General features: G+C 40.0%; 2 non-coding genes across 2 annotated transcripts; both read left to right on the top strand.

Annotated features, from left to right (window-relative positions):
- The first annotated feature begins 7,695 nt into the window (after window positions 1-7,695).
- LOC135150967 (small nucleolar RNA R71) lies at window positions 7,696-7,802 on the top strand. Its single transcript, XR_010289425.1, has one exon. It is a non-coding gene; the product is annotated as a small nucleolar RNA R71 (small nucleolar RNA).
- A 2,300-nt stretch (window positions 7,803-10,102) lies between these two features.
- LOC135150935 (small nucleolar RNA R71) lies at window positions 10,103-10,209 on the top strand. The gene has a single exon (XR_010289395.1). It is a non-coding gene; the product is annotated as a small nucleolar RNA R71 (small nucleolar RNA).
- Window positions 10,210-22,892: the final 12,683 nt, after the last annotated feature.

Genomic DNA, 22,892 nt, shown 5'->3' on the forward strand with positions numbered 1-22,892 from the left:
AATACCACTTATCACACCCCCAAACTTAAACTGATGCTTGTCCTCAAGCGTCAACGACACTAACAATAATACAATGCAATGCATGAATGCAACTACGTGATGAATGAGTGAACTATGAAGAGTAATTGCCTTGCCATTTATAATACCTCAGATTGTGCTAATGTTCTCGAATTTCATCTCTCTCGCTACCAAGTCAATTACTCTTCTATTTACAAGTGTGGAGTGCCCGTGTGTGCAAGCATGCTCTTTTATTGAGACAAGACAAAAACTACTACTCCCACAGAACCCAATCAAGAATCGTAAAAGTTTAAAACTAACACCCCGTCACTCAAGTCCAACTAAAGCCAAGGTCCCAAAGAATGTCCACACCCTTCTATTTTATTCACTATTATATATTATTTTTTTTTTTTTTTATTGGTGATTAATTGCTCGGTCTAAGGTCAGAGCGCTTCGCAGTGTAAATGCGTTACGAACACCACAAGACTTCACACACCAATTATTCACTTTATTCTAGTGGTTTATTTAACGTGCAATGGTTGAGATCCCTAAAGATTTATGCACTAGTACCCATGTAGCGAGCGTTGGGTCAACAATCCCAAACCACGAAGGGCTTTAGGTTGTTAGGCACAAAGTCCCCTCAGACTTAATTACTCGAGTACTAATGAGCTCAACCTAGTTAATTCTACCACTTATTTTTTTAAGTGAATTTATTTACTACTTTTTTTTTTTTTTTTTTTTTTTTTTTAGAAAGGTATATCTACTCCTCAGTTCCCCCAAACTTAAGATTTACAGACCTAAGCTGAAGGGTGCTCAATTCAATCCTAGAATTCATGGAATTTCGTCTAAATCCTATCTCAAGAACATATGTGAATTACAATTTCCAACACAAGCAATTCCAAGTACTAACCTAGCATTGCAATCAAAACTACTAATCAAGAACTACGCACATAACCATCATAGGCAATTAACTTGGCTTAACTTCATAATTCATGCACATGCTCGTGATACTAACTATGACAACTACCACTAAACATGTAAAACAAGAAAATATGGGAAAAATAGAAGAAAACGTGAGAAATAATCAAAGTAAAATAAAAAAAAACGTGAACTACATGAACTAACTAACACATGCAAATAAAAACTATCTAATAATATGCTCTTCCTTAGATTACCACCCCCAAACTTAAATTTTCAATGTCCCCATTGAAAGTGATAAAAGGCTAGAGCACCCACATACCTACTCGGAGTCCGAGTCCTCCCCCTCCTCTGCTGGAGGTGAATCAGGTGGCGGATACTGCATCCCTGCTCCGAATACCGGCCACTGAACTGTGACCCCCTGTGCCTGAAAAGCACTACCTAGAGCCTGTGTCAAGTCAAAAGCAAACCTCTGGTGGATGTCATGCATGGTATCCATCCGTCTCGCTAGGCGGCGATAATGAGCATCTCCCATCGGTTCGGAGCTCCTCTCCGTCTGTGAAGTACCAGCTCCAGAAGCTCTAGGCTGCTCCCTCCTCACAAACTCTGGACGTCCCCCTGGCATCTCATCATATAAGTACCCGAGGCCTCGAGGGTGGGGAACTCCTCCATCCCACTCCGTCATCCGACTGATCGCCGAATGATCAATAGGTGTTCCCGGCAACTGTAGTTGCTCGTTGGCTGGCCAACGAACACCGCTCGATCGACAGAGCTTCGTCACAATTGTGCCATATGGAATGGCACCAGTGGTTCCTCCCTTCAAGAACCTCAGAATCCCCTGATGAATAACATGTCCCAGATCAATATACTTGCCCGAGACAATCCCAAAGAGCAGAATAACTCTCTCCACTGTCACCTCATGCCCATGTGAAGATGGCATGATGTTAGCACAGATGAAGGCGTTCCACGCCTTCGCATACCGGTTCAACGCGGCTGCTGGAAACGAAACATGTGCCGGCAAAGGAGGTGCAGTCATCTTCCAATGCGTGTCCGGTACACACATGTCATACACCAACCGCTCTAGATCAACCGGATCGTCATCAAATCGGCGTTTGGCACGCCCAATCCTCTCAACCACCCAATCTTCTTCATTACGGCGCCTGGCACGCCCCCCAATAACTCGGCGGATCGCATCCGCACTATAATCCACACGGATTCCCGCACCACCGTGAATCCATCGCGATTCTCCTTGGCATTAGCATAAAACTCTCGAATAATAGCCAAGGGAACCGCCTCCGGAGCCTCGCAAAAGGACTCCCAACCCCGTTCTTGAACCATGTTCAAAAGCTCACCATCTTCCGCCGTGGGTAAGAATCCCCTCTCCTTGACTAACGACTTATTCATAAGCCGTTGAAACTCGGTTCGCGCACCATCCGAGGTGAACTCAACCTCACCCATCGAGGAAGAATCGCTAGATGTAGGGGCTTGGGTGCTTGTTCCTTGTGATCTCCGGGCTCTTTTGGGTGTCATTGGTAGAGATTTAGAGTTGCAAGAGATTTGTGTGTAGTGGGTTTGAGAGATTGGATGAAGGTTGTGTGTATGGATGTGTGTATATAATTAGGGTTTAGAGAATTATAATGGGATTTGGATATGGGTTTTGTGTTTATATAAGGATTGTAGAGTTGAGTTAGGGTTTTATGGGATGTATTTCGGGCTAGGCATGCAAAATTAGGATTGTGGGCTTTTTTAAAACGAAAAAAAATAATTTTTGGGTGAAAACTCGGCTGACTCGGCAGTCAGTAGCGCGGCCGCGCTAAGTATAGCGCGGGCGCGCTGTGCAACTTAGCGCGGGCGCGCTGACACTAGCGCGGGCGCGCTAGTGTCTGACACCGGAGGCTGAATTTTTCCGATTTTTGTGTTTTTGAGGTTTACAATGGTACAATGTGGTTCCAATGCGTGGGTTGCCTCCCACGAAGCGCTTGTTTAACGTCGTTAGCTCGACGTGAAGTCCAGAATTAATCCGATTCCGATTGAAGAATCGTGGTTTGTACCTCACGATTCACATTTCCGCCAAAGTAAGGCTTCAACCTTTGACCATTAACCTTAAATGATTCCTCCGGTGATCTTGCATAGATTTCTACTGCACCGTGGGAAAATACCGTCTTGACTGTAAATGGCCCTGACCAGCGTGACTTGAGTTTCCCTGGAAACAGCTTCAACCGAGAGTTATACAATAGCACCAATTGACCAACCACAAACGATTTTTGTATCAGCCGCTGATCATGCAATCTTTTCACCTTTTCTTTGTAGAGTTTGTTATTTTCATAAGCACGGAGGCGAAACTCCTCTAACTCATTGAGTTGCATCATTCGTTTCTCTCCAGCTAATTGTAAGTCGAAGTTCAACTTCTTTAGGGCCCAATAAGCTTTATGTTCCAACTCAACTGGTAGGTGACAAGCCTTGCCAAACACTAACTGAAATGGAGAAGTACCCAACGGTGTTTTATAAGCTGTTCGATAAGCCCAAGCAGCCTCATCTAATCGTAAGGACCAGTCCTTCCTAGAAGGATTAACCACCTTCTCTAATATGCGTTTGATCTCTCTGTTAGACACTTCAGCTTGACCATTTGTTTGAGGATGATAAGCAGTAGCAACCCGGTGATTGATATTATACCTCGTCATCAAGGTTGTGAATTTCCGATTGCAGAAATGAGAGCCTTCATCACTGATAATGACTCTAGGGACTCCGAAACGGGTAAAGATTTGTTTTTGTAGAAATTGCAAGACCACCTTAGCATCATTTGTAGGTAAGGCTTTCACCTCCACCCATTTAGACACGTAATCAACTGCCAATAGAATATACTGGTTGTTGCAAGACGAAACGAACGGTCCCATAAAGTCAATACCCCAAACATCAAATATTTCAACTTCCAAAAGCATTTTAAGAGGCATTGCATTCCTCCTAGAAATATTACCTGTACGTTGACATCGATCGCAACCCAACACAAATTGATGAGCATCTTTAAACAGAGTTGGCCAGTAAAAACCTACTTGAAGTACCCTCTTTGCTGTCTTCTCTCCGCTGTAATGGCCCCCATAACCAGTGGAATGGCACTCGCGCAAAACTCCCTCAACTTCATTATTAGGAATACACCGTCTGAGAATCTGATCGACTCCTTGTTTAAACAGAAAGGGTTCATCCCAAATATACCATTTCACATCGTGAAGGAATTTCTTGCGTTGAGCATAAGAGAATTCTGGAGGAATGACCTTACTCACTAGATAATTCACAATGTCAGCAAACCATGGCTCTTCTGCTTCAACTCCAAACAACTGTTCGTCTGGGAAGAATTCATTGATTAGAGTGTTGTCGGTAGTTTGTTTGCTGTGATCTTCTAGTCTGGATAAATGATCCGCTACCTGATTTTCTGTGCCCTTTCGATCTTTAATTTCCACATCAAATTCTTGGAGCAATAAAACCCAGCGAATTAGTCTTGGTTTAGAATCCTTCTTTGAGATGAGATATCGAATGGCTGCATGATCAGTATATACCACTACCTTTGTTCCAAGAAGGTAAGACCTGAACTTCTCAAAGCTAAAGACAATAGCTAGAAATTCTTTTTCAGTAGTAGTGTAGTTCAATTGTGCATCATTTAATGTCTTGCTGGCATAGTAGATAACATGAAACACATTGCTTGTTCGCTGGCCCAGTACAGCTCCTACAGCATAATCACTGGCATCACACATTAATTCGAATGGTTTACTCCAATCAGGTGCAGTGATGATAGGTGCTGATGTCAACTTCTTTTTCAAGATTTCAAATGCTTCCAAGCACTCCTCATCAAAATTGAATGGAATGTCTTTCTCTAACAGATTGCAAAGGGGTTTAGAAATTTTCGAGAAATCCTTGATGAACCTCCGATAGAAACCTGCATGACCAAGGAAGCTTCGGATGCCCTTGACTGAAAGTGGTGGAGGAAGATTTTTAATTGTTTCCACCTTAGCTCTATCGACTTCTAGTCCCTTGGCAGATACCTTATGCCCCAATATGATTCCTTCTTGCACCATGAAATGACATTTTTCCCAATTGAGAATCAGATTAGTTTCCACACAGCGCTTAAGAACCATTCTAAGATTCGTGAGGCATTCGTCATAAGATGTTCCAAATACAGAAAAGTCATCCATGAATACCTCCACATTGATGCCGATCATCTCTGAGAATATTGCCATCATGCACCTTTGAAAAGTGGCTGGTGCACCACATAAACCAAAAGGTACTCTTCGGAATGCGAAAGTACCATAAGGGCATGTAAAGGTTGTCTTTTCTTGATCTTCCGGGGAAATAGCAATTTGATTATAGCCAGAATACCCATCTAACAGACAATAGAACTCATGGCCAGCCAACCTGTCAAGCATCTGATCAATAAAAGGCAGAGGGAAGTGATCTTTTCTTGTAGCTTTATTCAGCTTCCTGTAGTCCATGCAAATCCTCCAACCCGTGACAGTTCTAGTTGAGATGAGTTCCCCTTTTTCGTTGGTTACTACTGTCATTCCTCCTTTCTTAGGCACGCATTGTACTGGACTCACCCATGAGCTATCTGAAATTGGATATATGATACCTGCATCAAGCCATTTGAGAATCTCTTTCTTTACAACCACCTTCATGATAGGATTTAGCCTTCTTTGTTGTTCCACTGAAGGTTTGCTTCCTTCTTCAATGAGAATTTTGTGTTGACAAAAGGAGGGACTGATGCCCTTGATATCAGCTATGGTCCAACCAATCGCTGTTTTGAATTCCCTTAGCACCCTCAAAAGTTTTTCCTCTTCCTCACCTGACAAGTTAGATGCAATAATAACAGGAAGAGTAGAACCTTCACCAAGAAAAGCATACCTTAAGTGATCCGGTAGTGGTTTAAGTTCAAGTTTAGGTGCTTCGATTACTGATGGTTGTAGTGGTTTGTGCTCTTCTTTTTGTTCCTCCAAGCCAAGAGATTCGACAGGTGGTTCAAAATTCCTTCTCCAAGGTGATGAGTTAAGGTGATGGATTTCTTCCAATTCTTCTTCACTGCCCCATTCCTCATCATTTGTAAGGATCGCTTCCAATGCATCATCCTGTAAAACCCGCTTGCTATTAGCTTCTGCTGTAGTATCAAGTACATCCATACTAAAACAAGATTCCTCATCGGTTGGTAATTTCATTGCATTGAATACGTTGAACGTGACCGTCTGATCTTGTATTCTCATTGTAAGTTCCCCTTTTTGGACATCGATTAATGTTTGCCCGGTGGCTAAGAAGGGTCTACCCAAGATGATAGGAATCCTTTTGTCTTCTTCAAAATCAAGAATCACGAAGTCTGCCGGAAATATTAATTGATCAACCTTGACTAGCACATCTTCAATTATACCCCTCGGATGTGTGATTGAACGATCAGCCAACTGTAAAGACATATTTGTTGGCTTGAGCTCTGGCAGGCCAAGTTGTGTGAAGATAGATAGAGGCATCAGATTGATGCTAGCCCCCAAGTCGCACAGACACTTATCAAAAGAGAACTTCCCGATAGTGCAAGGAATAGTAAAGCTTCCCGGATCCTTAAGCTTGGGTGGTAATTTCTGTTGAAGTACAGCACTACATTCCTCCGTTAAAGCCACGGTCTCTAACTCTTCGAGCTTTAGCTTTTTTGAAAGAATACCCTTCATGAACTTGGCATAACTAGGCATTTGCTCGAGTGCTTCAGCAAATGGAATGTTGATGTGAAGCTTTTTGAATACTTCTAGGAATTTACCAAATTGCTTATCCAGCTGCTGTTTTTTTAACCTCCTAGGAAATGGAGGTGGTGGATATACTGGTTTTGACATCGGAGCAGCTGCAGGAATAGTCTTATCCTTTTCAACAGTAGGGTTGGTGCCAATTGTATTTGAAGGAACTTCTGTTGGAATTTCTTGCGGTTCATCACCCTGATCTTGTACTAATGTTGAGGTAGGCCCTGTTGTAGTTTTTCCAGATCTCAGCGTAATGGATTGGACTTGCTCTTTAGGGTCCCTCTTACCTGGTACCTCTGTATCACTAGGGAGATTCCCCTGTGGTCTGCTTAGTAAAGCGTTAGCTAACTGACCGACTTGTGTCTCCAAGGCTTTTAAAGTTACTGCTTGACTCTTGTACATGAGCCTTAGCTCTTCCATGTCAGACCTTTCGTTAGCTAATTGCCCATGATTCTGAAATCCCGGGGGAGTGTGATATGGCTGTTTAGGTGCATACTGTTGTGAATTTCCAGCCTGACTGTACTGTTTAGGTCCCTGTTGAAATCCTTGTTGAGGTTGGTTATACCCCTGGTTATTACTCCAGCTGAAATTAGGATGATTTCGGTTGTTAGGGTGATAAGTAGCTGGAGCAGGCTGTTGACCTCTCTGAAAGTTGCTCACAAATTGTGCTGATTCACTAGAAATGGCACACTGATCAGTAGCATGAGTACCAGCACATAATTCGCAAATAATGATTGGCTGTTGAATTCCTTGGTGAGCCAGAGAGTCGACTTTCATCGTGAGAGCTTTAAGTTGAGCTGCTATAGCCGTAGACGTGTCAAGATCAAGAATTCCGGCTACTTTCCCTTGAGTAAGTCTTTGAGTAGGGTTCTGATATTCATTAGCCGCCATCATTTCAATAAGATCATAAGCTTCTTCATAACTCTTAGCCCATAGCGCACCTCCAGAAGCAGCATCAAGCATAGGTCTGGATTGAGGTCCAAGACCATTGTAGAAACTGTTTATTTGCATCCAATCCGGCATACCATGGTGGGGACACTTTCTTAGCATCTCTTTGTACCTCTCCCAGGCTTCACAGAATGTTTCTCCTGATTGTTGAGAGAATTGAGATAGAGCATTTCGTAGCGCAGCAGTCTTTGCCATGGGGAAGAATTTAGTGAGAAATTTCTGAGCTAGATCTTCCCATGTAGTAATTGAACCAGATGGTAAAGAATGTAACCATCCCTTGGCCTTATCTTTCAGTGAAAATGGGAAAAGTCTTAACTTCACAGCTTCATCAGAGACGTCATTGAATTTGAAAGTGTCACAGATCTCTATAAAATTCCGTATATGCATATTGGGGTCTTCAGTAGGAGAACCCCCATACTGTACCGAGTTCTGTACCATTTGAATAGTTCCTGGTTTGATTTCAAAGGCTTTGGCTGCGATTGCAGGCCTGACAATGCTTGATTGGATATCATCGATCTTTGGCATAGAAAAATCCTTCAATGCCTTACTGTCTGGTTGTGCTTCAGGTTCTGTCATTGTTTCAGAATCAGAAGAAGAAGTAGAAGATGAATCAATTGCTTTCTTACGGGTCTGAGAACGTGTTTGCATAAACGCGGCCCAAGTACCTGAAATAAAGAAAAGTAGAAAAGTGAGAAGAGAATAGAATCCTAGTCAGTGAATTTTAATGCACACTGATGACAAGTACATAAACTATTAATTAACACCGAGTCCCCGGCAGCGGCGCCAAAAACTTGTTCGGTGAAATCTACACTACACGCAAGCGCACGTGATCACAAGTAATATATTAAGTTCGATCCCACAGAGACTGGTGAATTAAGAATACGCACCTATGCAACAATGTATGATCAATTTTCACTGCCAAGACAATTAACAAGGATGGTTTCTTTTATACTAATAACTAAAATTACTAATCAAATTCAGAATAGGAAAACACATGGGATTCTAACTTCATTATCGAATTCATCTAGAATTGAAATTACTGATAAGCATGCGACTGTTGATCCTAATCAGACAACACGAAAGTAATACATGCCAACTCTCGTTGCACACATATCATACCAATCAAAATCCGCAATTAAGACAGAAATCTCATGGACACCAACAAAGCTCAGACCCTATATCTCTATAGCGGTAGTGTAAGCAGAGAGGTTTAATAGCAAGTCGTCTATCGTGATTACACAGGGTGATAAAAATAGTTCAAGTCTACCACAAATTATGTTTCATTCACATAATCCTATGTTTACATGGCATAGTTCTAAATTCAATCATCCACTCTCGCTTCAGAAAGAATTAACAAACAACTTAGAAGTTAGCTACTCTCCTAAGAAGAATAAGCACGGCTCATGCAAAGAAATCAACGTACGTCACAAAATCAAGTAATTAATATACAATACTAGATTACATCGATAAATCCATTAGAATCCCATGAAGGCGGTTAGTTCATAATCGAACTAATCGACATCATGGTTTCTAGTGAAAACATTATAAATAAAAGACAAGAATTGAATGGAATAAAAATGCTTGAATTAATAATAATAAGGATCACACGTTACAGAATTGATGTTCACGATCTTGCTCGAAACTGTCACTTCCTCGCAAAGAACGATCCAATACAACTGATAATGTGCTTTGATAAAAATTAACTATGATATTGTTCTCTACTAAAAACTCTTCCTATATTATTGAGGCTAGGGTTTTTTTTACACATGAGAAATAAAAATTGCATTGACTAAGTCAACCGGGCCTCGACCGCTGCGAAAATCCACTAAAAAGCTGTAAAAATCGGCCCGGGGAGTTCTGCTGGGCGCGGCCGCGCTAACTTAGCGCAGGCGCGCTAGTTGATGCAGTTAGTAGCGCGGGCGCGCTACCACATAGCGCGGGCGCGCTAGTGTCTGCACTGGCAGCTCCGTTTCTTCGTTTCTCGCTCGTTCTCGCGTGCATGTCCTTCCTCGCTTCTAGTACCACTTCCGTAGGTGATCACGGTTGCATTTAGCATATGCAACAAGCCCTTTAAACCCCTAGATAGCTCTAGTGGACGAGTGTGCTCTCGTGAGGGTTTGTAGAAGATGTACCCACAAAATCCCAAGTCTTGATGAATCCACAATTCTCTATTCTTGCAAATAATGCACCAAAACCAACCTAAAATGATAGAAAATCACTTCATCACCTCAACTCGTGACCTGCACAGAAAAACAATAAAAACACATCAAAAGACACTAAACACTTAAGTACAACCAACCAATTTAAGTGGAAATGAAGGCCTATAAGTGTGTATAAATACCACTTATCACATTTCAATAAGATCATAAGCTTCTTCATAGCTTTTAGCCCATAGCGCACCTCCAGAAGCAGCATCAAGCATAGGTCTGGATTGAGGTCCAAGACCATTATAGAAACAGTTTATTTGCATCCAATCCGGCATGCCATGATGGGGACACTTCCTTAGCATCTCCTTATATCGCTCCCAGGCTTCACAGAATGTTTCTCCTGATTGTTGAGAGAATTGAGATAGAGCATTTCGTAGTGCAGCAGTCTTTGCCATGGGGAAGAATTTAGTGAGAAATTTCTGAGCTAGATCTTCCCATGTAGTAATAGAGCCAGATGGTAAAGAATGCAACCATCCCTTAGCCTTATCTCTCAGTGAAAATGGGAAAAGCCTTAGCTTCAGAGCATCATCAGAAACTCCATTAAATTTGAAAGTGTCACAGATCTCTATAAAATTCCGTATATGCATATTAGGGTCTTCAGTAGGAGAACCCCCAAACTGTACCGAGTTCTGGACCATTTGAATAGTTCCTGGTTTGATTTCAAAGGCATTGGCTGCGATTGCAGGCCTGACAATGCTTGACTGGATATCATCGATCTTTGGCATAGAGAAATCCTTCAATGCCTTACTGTCTGGTTGTGCTTCAGGTTCTGTCATTGTTTCAGAATCAGAAGAAGAAGAAGATGAATCAATTGCTTCCTTACGAGCTTTAGAACGTGTTAGCATAAACGCGACCCAAGTACCTGAAATAAAGAAAAGAAAAGAAAGTGAGAAGAGAATAGAATCCTAGTCAGTGAATTTTAATGCACACTGATGACAAGTACATAAACTAAGTAACTAACACCGAGTCCCCGGCAGCGGCGCCAAAAACTTGTTCGCAAAAATCTACACGCAAGCGCACGTGATCACAAGTAATATATTTGTTCGTTCCCACAGAGACTGGTGAATTAAGAATACGCACCTATGCAACAATGTATGAGTAATTTTCACTGCTAAGACAATTAACAAGGATGTGTTCTTTTATACTAATAACTAAATTTACTAATCAAAATCAGAATAGGAAAACACATGGGATTCTAACTTCATTATCGAATTCATCTAGAATTGAAATTACTGATTAACATGCGACTGCTGATCCTAATCAGACAACACGAAAGTAATATATGCCAACTCTCGTTGCACACATATCATACCAATCAAAATCCGCAATTAAGACAGAGATCTCATGGACACCAACAAAGCTCAGACCCTATATCTCTATAGCGGTAGTGTAAGCAGAGAGGTTTAATAGCAAGTCGTCTATCGTGATTACACAGGGTGATAAAAATAGTTCAAGTCTACCACAAATTATGTGTCATTCACTTAATCCTATGTTTACATGGCATAGTTCTAAATTCAATCATCCACTCTCGCTTCAGAAAGAATTAACAAACAACTTAGAAGTTAGCTACGCTCCTAAGAAGAATAAGCACGGCGCATGCAAAGAAATCAACGTACGTCACAAAATCAAGTAATTAATATTCTTTACTAGACTACATCGATAAGTCCATTAGAATCCCATGAAGGCGGTTAGTTCATAATCGAACTAATCGACATCACGGTTTCTAGTGAAAACATGATAAATAAACTACGAGAATTAAGCGGAATAAAAGTACTTGAATTAATAATAAAGAACACAACGTTACAGATTTGATGTTCACGATCTCGCTCGAAACTGTCACTTCCTCGCTAAGAACGATCCAATACAAACTGATAATGTGCTTGATTACCAAAAAACTAAACTATGATATTGTTCTCTCTAAAAAACTACTTGGAGGCTAGAGTTTTACACATGAGAAAATAAAAGACATTGACCAAGTCAACCGGGCCTCGACCGCTGCTCGATTCCATCAGAAAAGCTGCAAAAATCGGCTCGGAACAATTCTGCTGGGCGCAGGCGCGCTAAACTAGCGCAGGCGCGCTAGTTGACTGTGATGTAGCGCGGGCGCGCTAGGCACTAGCGCGGGCGCGCTAGTGTCTGCCCCCGGATGGCCAATTTCTCCAATTCCGCTCGTTCTCGCGTGCATGTCCTTCCTCGCTCTAGTACCACTTCCGTAGGTGATCACGGTTGCATTTAGCACATGCAACAAGCCCTTTAAACCCCTAGATAGCTCCAGTGGAAGAGTGTGTTCTCGTGAGGGTTTGTAGAAGATGTACCCACAAAATCCCAAGTCGTGATGAATCCACAATTCTCTATTCTTGCAAATAATGCACCAAAAACAACCTAAAATGATAGAAAATCACTTCATCACCTCAACTCGTGACCTGCACAGAAAAACACTAAAAACACATCAAAAGACACTAATCACTTAAGTACAACCAACCAATTTAAGTGGAAATGAAGGCATATAAGTGTGTATAAATACCACTTATCAGGCTCCCCTTGGCTCACCTCACAACTCACCTCTCCCTCACTTACCCTTGCTAAAGGGTCACTCATTACCTCTCCTTTTTCTTGGCCAGAAGAAATTGCCAGACTCTCCACACCCTCTCCTTTTGCCAGCACCCAAGGCTGCCTCTCCACTCCAGTGCTCACATCACTCAATCCTAGTAGTGTTTGTGCTACCATGTGATCAACTGCTGTAGAAAGAGGTAAATTAATTGAAGTAACAGCAGTTGTCAACTGATGAGGGACATCAGTTGAAACATGAGTAGAGGAGGCATTCAACTAATGAAGGCTGTCAAGCACATCAGTTGAAGGACAAACACTATTCAACTGATAAAGGAGATCGGTTGAAGATAATGAAGAAAAAGGCATAGAAGCTGTGACAGTTGAGTCTGTGGTGATTGATTTTGCATGTAAATCCACAAAGCACATTGTCACAGTAGAATAAACTGGATGAGATTGATCCAACAAATCATCAAAATGATGATGATCAACCTCAGAAGGGGGCTTCTCCAAGAAATCCAAAGATGGAGAATTTACAAGTGTGGTGTGAATTAATTCCACATCCACAGAAGAGGTTGGGGATTGTGTTTGAGTAGTAGATATGGTAAGATCATGTATATGTACAATAGGTTGAGAGGAAGAAGGGGGCTGTGACTCCACATTTATTGGAGTCACATCAAGCTGACTTTGTGAAGTTGAGGTTACAGGCATAAAATTCAGAATGGATGCCTGTGTGTGTGCAGAGTGCTTTGCCTTCTCACCTTTGAGCTTCTTTCTCCCATAGGCTTTTATAGGTGAAGAAGTAGTGTCCCTCCCCCTCTTTTGCTGTCCCTGGATGGGGACTATTTTCAATAGCAACATCCTTTTGGGAGGATGCTACTAGGGATGTGCTAATTTCCATATTAACATCTACAGTCTTTTGGGAGACTGCAGAGTGGCTAGGCTGGTTTGCACTCACCTCTCCATCCTTATCCTTAGGGCTTCTTTGATTTTCACCCTTTCCCTCCCCCTCACTTCCACCAATCACACTCCCCTCAGGTTTGTGTTTCTTGGATTTTACAACAGATGCCTTTTGAGAGGCACCTGAGGTTGGTTTGGAAGACTTGGTTTTAGAAGGTTGTGCCACTTGTGTAGACTGTTGATGGGACTCTTCAACAGCCCTGATGGCAGAAAGCAAAGAAGGTGAGGGTTGAGAAGGAGTAGTAGGATAGCCATGTACCTCTTTTTCTTTACCAGGCTCCATAATTGGCAGGTAAATCACCTCCAAGGAGGGGTAGAGATTCATCCTTAAGAGGTCCTTGAAGACCCTCTGATGTGCTAGAAATAATACCTTTAAATCGCAAGCGCAAGATCACCGTTTTAATATTTAAGATTCGTCCACAGAGATTAAATTTATTTTTCGCTAACCTTTAAATAATTAACCTAGGCGGATTAGAACAAATAATTGGTTGAGAGGGTGTATTTAAAAAAAACGAATTTATAAATTTTAATAGAGAATCAAATATAATTAAACTTAATTAATCAAAGTTACCTATCCCAAATAAACCAAAACTAGTTTGTAAAATGAGAATCGATTAGCTCAGGTGTCAACTTAAAACTATATACAGGAGTCATGCAATGAAAACTCAAGACTATAGTATAGATTAAACAAAACAAACGCAGCTACACTTCGACTGGCCATACAGAACACTAAACAATCATCACAGAATTCAAAAAAAATGCAACTCGTATAAACTAGTGAATGAAACTCTATTAGCGACAAAAACTTGAAAACTCAGTGCTACAGACTCGATGCAGCGATTACAAGCCCAACTCGATACATAACTCAGCTTACCAACTCAAAGGACTCGACTACAAACTGAAAACAGGACTAAACCCAAAAACCAAACAAAAGAAACGTAGCTGACTCGTAAATGACTCAGACTAAAAACAGAAAACGACTCGGACAAAAACTCAACACAAACGCTCCACACTATTCTGCCAAAACCCATCTTCAGTATTCAAAACAAAATAGACTACGATTCCAAACTCAGACTTGACTCTGTAGAAAATGAACCATAGCAGTGAACAAACTTGGAGACTAAAACTAAACAGCAACGCAGAATAACCCAGCAACAAAAAACGACTCGACATTAACATCCAAACAGAAAATCAAGAACTCAGCCACTGAACTCGGGGACTCGAAACAGACTCGACAATGACTCAAACTCAGCTATCAAAAACTGGAAAACACAGCGAAAAACAACAAGAAAACAACCAACAAAACTTAAGCCGAGAAACACAGGTCTGCTGCAACTCGGAAAGAACAGCCACACAAGACTAAACTTAAACAAAAATCAGCAACTAAACTCGGTGCCGGCTCGGTACTAAACTCAGTAGCAACAATGGACCCAACTCGCGACTACAGTGGACTCGGAAACAAGCAAAACTGCAGGACTCAAACAAAGAACGAAACAGAGCAGCTACGACTCAAACGAAATACAAAATGACTCGGGACTCAGAACTACAAAATGAAACTAGACCTGCAGAATCGAAAAGACGAACTCGGAAATGACTAAGCCATGTAAAACAAACAAAAAAAGAAGAAACAAAGCAGGTGGGTTGTTTTGTGAAATAAACCAAAAGAAAACAGAACAAGAGAGTGATGGTGCTTTAATCGAAAAACAGGGGCGATGTTTTTTTTTTACAAAACAAACGCAAGGAAGTGGGTTTTAAAAACAAGTAAAGAAACGAGTAAACAAACCATGTTTAATCACCGGACTGCTACACTATTTAATAGATTAATAAACTGCCGGAATTTGGAAAGTAAAGATCCTAACACAAATTAATTTTGTGCTAGGACTAAGATCTACACTAATCACAAGCTTAATGATTCTTCATTTCCCAAAAGCTTAAAAGCATGTGGTGGTACTTTAGAAGAGTCATTCAACTTGGAGAACATAAATTAAAAAGACAATGCAAGATTAAGCTAAAAGAGATTTGTATATAAATTCAAAAGTGTATACAAGCTTGGAAAGGAAATTGGGGCTAGCAAAATGTAAATCTATCTAAGATACTAACTATAGAAATGACTAGGTAGAAAAGGTGGGTAGGTAGCTAGGTTGCTAGGTTGGTGATTACAAGTAAAAGAAGAGGGGTATTTATAACTAAAGAATTAGGGTTTAGGGGTAGGGTGGCTCCATCTTGACCATCCATGTGCCTTGAGTGTTGGGAGAATTGTGGCCATCCATGTGTCCTTTACTTGCCAACCCTTTTTCTTTTTCTTCTTTTCTTTTCCTTTTCTTCTTTTTCTTGCATTTTCTCTTCCTTCTTTATTTATCTACAATTTCCTGAAATAAAATAAATAAGCGATTAATACTACGAAAATAAACAAAAAATAGGCACTTAAATATGCAAAAATATGGACTAATCAAACTTCCCCATACCTATCTTTTGCTCGTCCTCGAGTAAAAATCAAAAGAAAAGAAAATAAACTAAGAAAGCTAGATGCGATTCCTAGGCTCCTTTTCGTAGGCGTGAGGGGTGATTTTAGGTTCACCAACCCGTTAAACTCGTAGACGATCTCTACAAGAGGAGTTTTGTCTCCTAAGGGTTACAGAAGATATACCCATAAAATCTTCGAGACATTCTAGCAAGTGTCTACTCGACTCGCCTCTTATTTCGTTGGTGTTAACAAAAAGCGTTTTTAAGGAGAATACGACTCAAAGACTCATCTACTAATAATCAAGATATAATTGTCTCTAATCTACTTGCATCGACACAAAAATTTACTAGAAATCCAAGGAGTGTAAGTAATTTAAGGCCTTTGATGGATCCTAATTGTCTAAGAACACTTTCTCTTTTTCAACCAATTTTGAACTGACCCAATCTCTATCGAAACAAATATCTAGCCAAACTTCACAAACTCTTATTCCTTTTTTTTTTCTTCTTTTTTTTTTCTTTTTTTTTTTGCATTGACTTTATTTTGTCTGTTTTCTTAGGCAAACAATGTTACCCATGTAGCGAGCTTTAGGTCAGTGACTCCCAAACCAAACGGTCTTAGGGCACTAGGTTTTGAATTCCCCCTACGGACTTAATTGCTCGAGTAACAAAGGCCACAAAACGAGACTAGCCAATCTACTTTTGCCCATTTATCTAAAGATTTAAAATATAAAGAACAATGGGTATTGAAGTAGTTATTCTTTTTCTTTTTCTATTTTTCTTTTTTTTTTCTATTTTTTTTCTTTCTTCTTCTCTTCTTCTCTTTTTTCTATTTTTTTATTCGCAAAGGTTCGATTCGACATTGTTTCAACATGTGGGTTCTCTCTCAGATCGAATAATATCACTAGACAATCTCTCCATCAAAGGTCTCGTGCAAATGTGTGTGCCATCTTGGAATTACAAGTACAAATCGGTCGATACAAGCTTCAAAAAGACAACCTTACTCAACTACGTTCAAATTATCTAAAAGACACTACATATATATACTTTTGTGAAAACATGCTAACACCAACTACTCCTAAAGTTCGAGTGAGGGGAAGAAAACTTAGCTAAAACATCTCTATTTTTGGATTTTTCTAATTTTTCATTTTTTAGGGATTTTTTTCATTTTTTTAAGAATTACACTAAAGCCCTCCCCATACCTAAATCATGCATTGTCCTCAATGTATGCAAAAGAGAGAATCGAAATGAGAGAGTAAAGAGAAAAATACCTGAAATGGATATGAAGGGGATTTTTCTTAACGAACGAAACACTAAAACAACCCACACACTCACACATTTCCTTCCCCATACCTGAACTTCATGAGGGAAGGTTGGAAGAAGAACCAAATTAACCAATTCCCGATGGAAATATGGGAGGAAGCTTCGAGAACGAGTCAAAATGTGTGCGAAAATTTTTAGGCACGAAGACTTTCTCAAGTACGTGACCACCGTTCATCCCTATAGGACAAGTATCACTAATGTTCTCCCTAAACCAACTTAACGCTTCTTTATTATCAAGCAAATATGAGACTATGAAATTTTGGTCATAGGATAAATCACTAGGAACGATGTAAGAAACGGTGTCATCTCTTCCTAAGGCACTATGTGAAGGGTGGAACAACGAGTCAAATGTCGGTGTTTCACCTACATGACTCTCTAAAGCGGGCCTAGGGCAAACACTAACAATCTCGGGTGGAGTTTCCCATTTTGAACAAATGTCGTTCAATTCTCCTAACAACTCCTCCGAGGTCAACTCTCTCAAAGACTCATGATACGTCCTATTATTCTCATGGTTGACTTTGAAATCCTCATTAAGAAGAGACTCAATCTCGCTATCCTCAAAACTAGACCATGTGACAAACTTGTTGACAACATTGACCCCTATAGGTTGCTCATAAAGCTCATTGGGTTCTTTTCCTACATTGAAAATGTTTAAGTCAATGGTCATGTTTCCAAAAATGAGCTTCATTGAACCATTCCTACAATTAATTAAGGCATTGGATGTAGCAAGAAAAGGTCGTCCTAAAATGATAGGAATTTGGTTCTTAGGATTTGAGACGGGTTGAGTCTCGAGAACAACAAAGTCAACGGGAAAGATAAAGTCACCGATTTTGATTAGCACATCCTCAATAATTCCCTTCGGCATTTTAATAGAACGATCAGCAAGTTGAAGGGTCATATTGGTGGTCTTGAGATCCCCTAAACCTAGGTCTTGGTAGACCGAGAAAGGAAGAAGATTCACACTCGCTCCTAAATCAAGTAGAGCCTTATCCACGAAAGTATTGCCTATGACACAAGAAATTGTAGGACAACCGGGGTCCTTGTATTTAACGGGAATTTGATTCGAGAGAATCGAGCTTACTTGAGAGGTCAAAAAGGCTTTCTTTGGAACATGAGTGGTTCTCTTATGGGTACACAAATCTTTTAGACACTTGGCATACGAAGGAACTTGTTGAATGGCATCTAAAAGAGGAATGTTTATCTTGACTTGTTTAAAAACCTCTAGAATTTGTTCCATTTGGGCCGATTGTTTAGGGCGAATGAGCCTTTGTGGGTAAGGCACCCTTGGCTTATAAACTTCTTCGTTGGGCTTTTGAGAAATGGGCCCAGGACTAGGTTCACTCATGGACTCACGGATTCTAGAACATTCGGGCTTATCATGATTAGTGCTAGACAAAGAAGGATTTGTTTTAGGAATCGACTCCTCATTTTCATTCACGTGCTTACCAACTTTGTTATCTACTTGATTTCACGACCTTAGAGAAATAATCGCATTAACATTCTCGGGAGGTCTTTGATTGAGAGGAAACCTAGGATTGACCTCGGGTTGACTTGGCAACTTGTTCTTCTCTCGCTCACACAATGCGCTAGCTAATTGACTCAATTGGGCCTCTAACTTAGACACGGCTTGCACGTTAGAATGCAAGATTTGCCTATCTTGAGTTAGGGTTGTCATGAAAGTTTGTTGAGATTGGGTCAAATTAGTTTTCGATTTCACTAAGGCTTCCAAACTCTTTTCTAAGGAATTAAGACGTTTATCTGAATCATTAAAACCGGGAGGATTCAAAGGTGTTTGAATAGGGTTAGGAAATGAATTCGGACTTTGGGTTGGGCAAGAGTTTGGGTTGGGCCTTTGAAAATTTGGCTGATGAGTTTGAAAAGAAGTTGGGCCTTGATTTTGAAAAATTTGACCTTGGGTCCATGAGAAATTTGGGTGATTTCTCCACCCGGGATTATAAGTGGGGGCAAACGCATCATTCCTAGGATTTTGAAACATCGCATTTACTTGTTCAAGTTCGTGCGAAGGTTGGGTTCCGGGATTTTGAAAATTGTAACAAGGTTGCGTCGACATATGTGGGCGAGATTTACTAGTTTCTAAAACTTCAAGTCTCCTAGTTAGGGTGGCTGGTTTGGCATCGGTTGCCACATTACTTCCTATCGAATGCAAGCCCCTAGCGCTAGTTGACTGAATTGACTTTTTGGGCTCTCTAGTTGACTCCCACATCATAGTCTTTTCCGCTAAATCCTCGAAAAATTCCCACCCTTGGTCCTCATCTTTTTCCATGAATTTTCCTTGGCACATAGACTCTAACAAAGCGGTTGTTTGAGTATCTAAGGCCTCGTAAACAATTTTGCAAAGTCTCCATTTTTCTATTCCATGGTGGGGGCATTGTGATAAAAGATTTTTAAAACGATCAAAGAATTTCCAAAAAGACTCATTTTCCCTTTGATGGAATTGATTTATTTCATTTGTAATTCGAGTCGTTTTATGGTTCGGAAAATACTTTTTAAGAAACATTACCACAAACCCCTCCCAAGTGGAAATTGAATTAACGGGAAGACTATACAACCATTTTTTAGCATTTTCTTTTAAAGCGAAGGTGATTAGTCTAAGCCGAATGGAATCTTCACTCAATTGTTGGAGTTTTTGTAAACCACAAACCTCCTCAAATTCTTGGATAAAAAGGTAGGGATCCTCACCTTCACTCCCTAAAAACTTAGGCAACATACTAATGTGATGTGCCTTAATCTCGAAATTATTCCCATTAACGGGAGGAAGGGTAATGCACGATGGTTGAGCGGAATGGGATGGGTAACAGCGGTCTTTAAGAGACAACGCCATGTTTACTATCGGTTCGCTAGCTTCTATGGGTTCGGAGTCGGAAGAGGATGAAGACGAAATTTCGATTATCGGTCTAACTAATCTAGACGTTTCGTTCCTAACCCAAGTAGTTCGCATAAACAAGATAGTAAACACGTAGCAAATAAGTGCGAAGAAATAAAACAAACAAAAGAAAGGGTGTAAAAGTGAAAGAAAAACTTAATTCTAGGGTTCCCTAATAAAAATGAGCTAGACCTTGCTCCTAACGTTAAGGACCACCAAAAACTCGATAAATCCAAAATTATTCGGACCGGTTTGGCCAGTTTGGAGCAGGCATTGCCAAGAGGCCAATCTCCGCGCTTAGACACCAAACCTTAATCGGCCAGGTAAGCTTTCGCTTGCCTTAGACACCGAAAAGTCGGAATAATTAAAGATTACCTCGTCTTTTAGGTACCTTCCTAGTTGAGCGCGAAATCCTAGGGGCTAACGTCTAATTCAATTTTATTAAAAGGCTAGGGAATGCAAAATGAAGAATTAAGTCGTTGTGGGCCAAGGAAAGAGTGATGAAATCCCTTCCCTTATCTTGTGAGTGGGTTTTGCCCTTAAGATTTATTTAAAATGATGCTCCACACAACGAGATAATTAAAGCGGTAAACAACTACGGATGCTCTACACTACGTGTTTTATCTAAAGAAAGAAAGAAAATTAACGTACCTTTGGGTCCTCCAGCGATCACCACAATTTAAGGTGCGAAAATTTAAAAACAAAAATTAAAAACTAGATGATGTGCCCTAAGTGATTAAATGCATGATGCAACACATATGTAATTCTATCTAATATTTTTGGATTTTAAATTTTTTATTTGTTTGTGATTTTCAATTTTCAGATTTTTTTTGTGATTTTCTAAATTAAAAAAAATTGAAATAGGAGAGAGATACAAGTTACCCAAGCAAGCTTCCAATAATCCAAGAATATTCTCCACTTATTCCAAGCTAGCTCATATTCCTCCAATTTCTAAAAGTCAACCAAAAAGAAGTGAGAGAATATAAAAAAAAACTAATCCGAAAAATTAAAAATTAAGGCGCGAAAATTAATTTTAGTCCCCGGCAGCGGCGCCAAAAACTTGATGTGCTAGAAATAATACCTTTAAATCGCAAGCGCACGATCACCGTTTTAATATTTAAGATTCGTCCACAGAGATTAAATTTATTTTTCGCTAACCTTTAAATAATTAACCTAGGCGGATTAGAACAAATAATTGGTTGAGAGGGTGTATTTAAAAAAAACGAATTTATAAATTTTAATAGAGAATCAAATATAATTAAACTTAATTAATCAAAGTTACCTATCCCAAATAAACCAAAACTAGTTTGTAAAATGAGAACCGATTAGCTCAGGTGTCAACTTAAAACTATATACAGGAGTCATGCAATGAAAACTCAAGACTATAGTATAAATTAAACAAAACAAACGCAGCTACACTTCGACTGGCCATACAGAACACTAAACAATCATCACAGAATTCAAAAAAAATGCAACTCGTATAAACTAGTGAATGAAACTCTATTAGCGACAAAAAACTTGAAAACTCAGTGCTACAGACTCGATGCAGCGATTACAAGCCCAACTCGATACATAACTCAGCTTACCAACTCAAAGGACTCGACTACAAACTGAAAACAGGACTAAACCCAAAAACCAAACAAAAGAAACGTAGCTGACTCGTAAATGACTCAGACTAAAAACAGAAAACGACTCGGACAAAAACTCAACACAAACGCTCCACACTATTCTGCCAAAACCCATCTTCAGTATTCAAAACAAAATAGACTACGATTCCAAACTCAGACTTGACTCTGTAGAAAATGAACCATAGCAGTGAACAAACTTGGAGACTAAAACTAAACAGCAACGCAGAATAACCCAGCAACAAAAAAACGACTCGACATTAACATCCAAACAGAAAATCAAGAACTCAGCCACTGAACTCGGGGACTCGAAACAGACTCGACGATGACTCAAACTCAGCTATCAAAAACTGGAAAACACAGCGAAAAACAACAAGAAAACAACCAACAAAACTTAAGCCAAGAAACACAGGTCTGCTGCAACTCGGAAAGAACAGCCACACAAGACTAAACTTAAACAAAAATCAGCAACTAAACTCGGTGTCGACTCGGTACTAAACTCAGTAGCAACAATGGACCCAACTCGCGACTACAGTGGACTCGGAAACAAGCAAAACTGCAGGACTCAAACAAAGAACGAAACAGAGCAGCTGCGACTCAAACGAAATACAAAATGACTCGGGACTCAGAACTACAAAATGAAACTAGACCTGCAGAATCGAAAAGACGAACTCGGAAATGACTAAGCCATGTAAAACAAACAAAAAAAAAGAAACAAAGCAGGTGGGTTGTTTTGTGAAATAAACCAAAAGAAAACAGAACAAGAGAGTGATGGTGCTTTAATCGAAAAACAGGGGATATGTTTTTTTTTACAAAACAAACGCAAGGAAGTGGGTTTTAAAAACAAGTAAAGAAACGAGTAAACAAACCATGTTTAATCACCGGACTGCTACACTATTTAATAGATTAATAAACTGCCGGAATTTGGAAAGTAAAGATCCTAACACAAATTAATTTTGTGCTAGGACTAAGATCTACACTAATCACAAGCTTAATGATTCTTCATTTCCCAAAAGCTTAAAAGCATGTGGTGGTACTTTAGAAGAGTCATTCAACTTGGAGAACATAAATTAAAAAGACAATGCAAGATTAAGCTAAAAGAGATTTGTATATAAATTCAAAAGTGTATACAAGCTTGGAAAGGAAATTGGGGCTAGCAAAATGTAAATCTATCTAAGATACTAACTATAGAAATGACTAGGTAGAAAAGGTGGGTAGGTAACTAGGTTGCTAGGTTGGTGATTACAAGTAAAAGAAGAGGGGT

This window comes from Daucus carota, chromosome 2 (assembly GCF_001625215.2).
Source record: "Daucus carota subsp. sativus chromosome 2, DH1 v3.0, whole genome shotgun sequence".
Taxonomy (NCBI): domain Eukaryota; kingdom Viridiplantae; phylum Streptophyta; class Magnoliopsida; order Apiales; family Apiaceae; genus Daucus; species Daucus carota.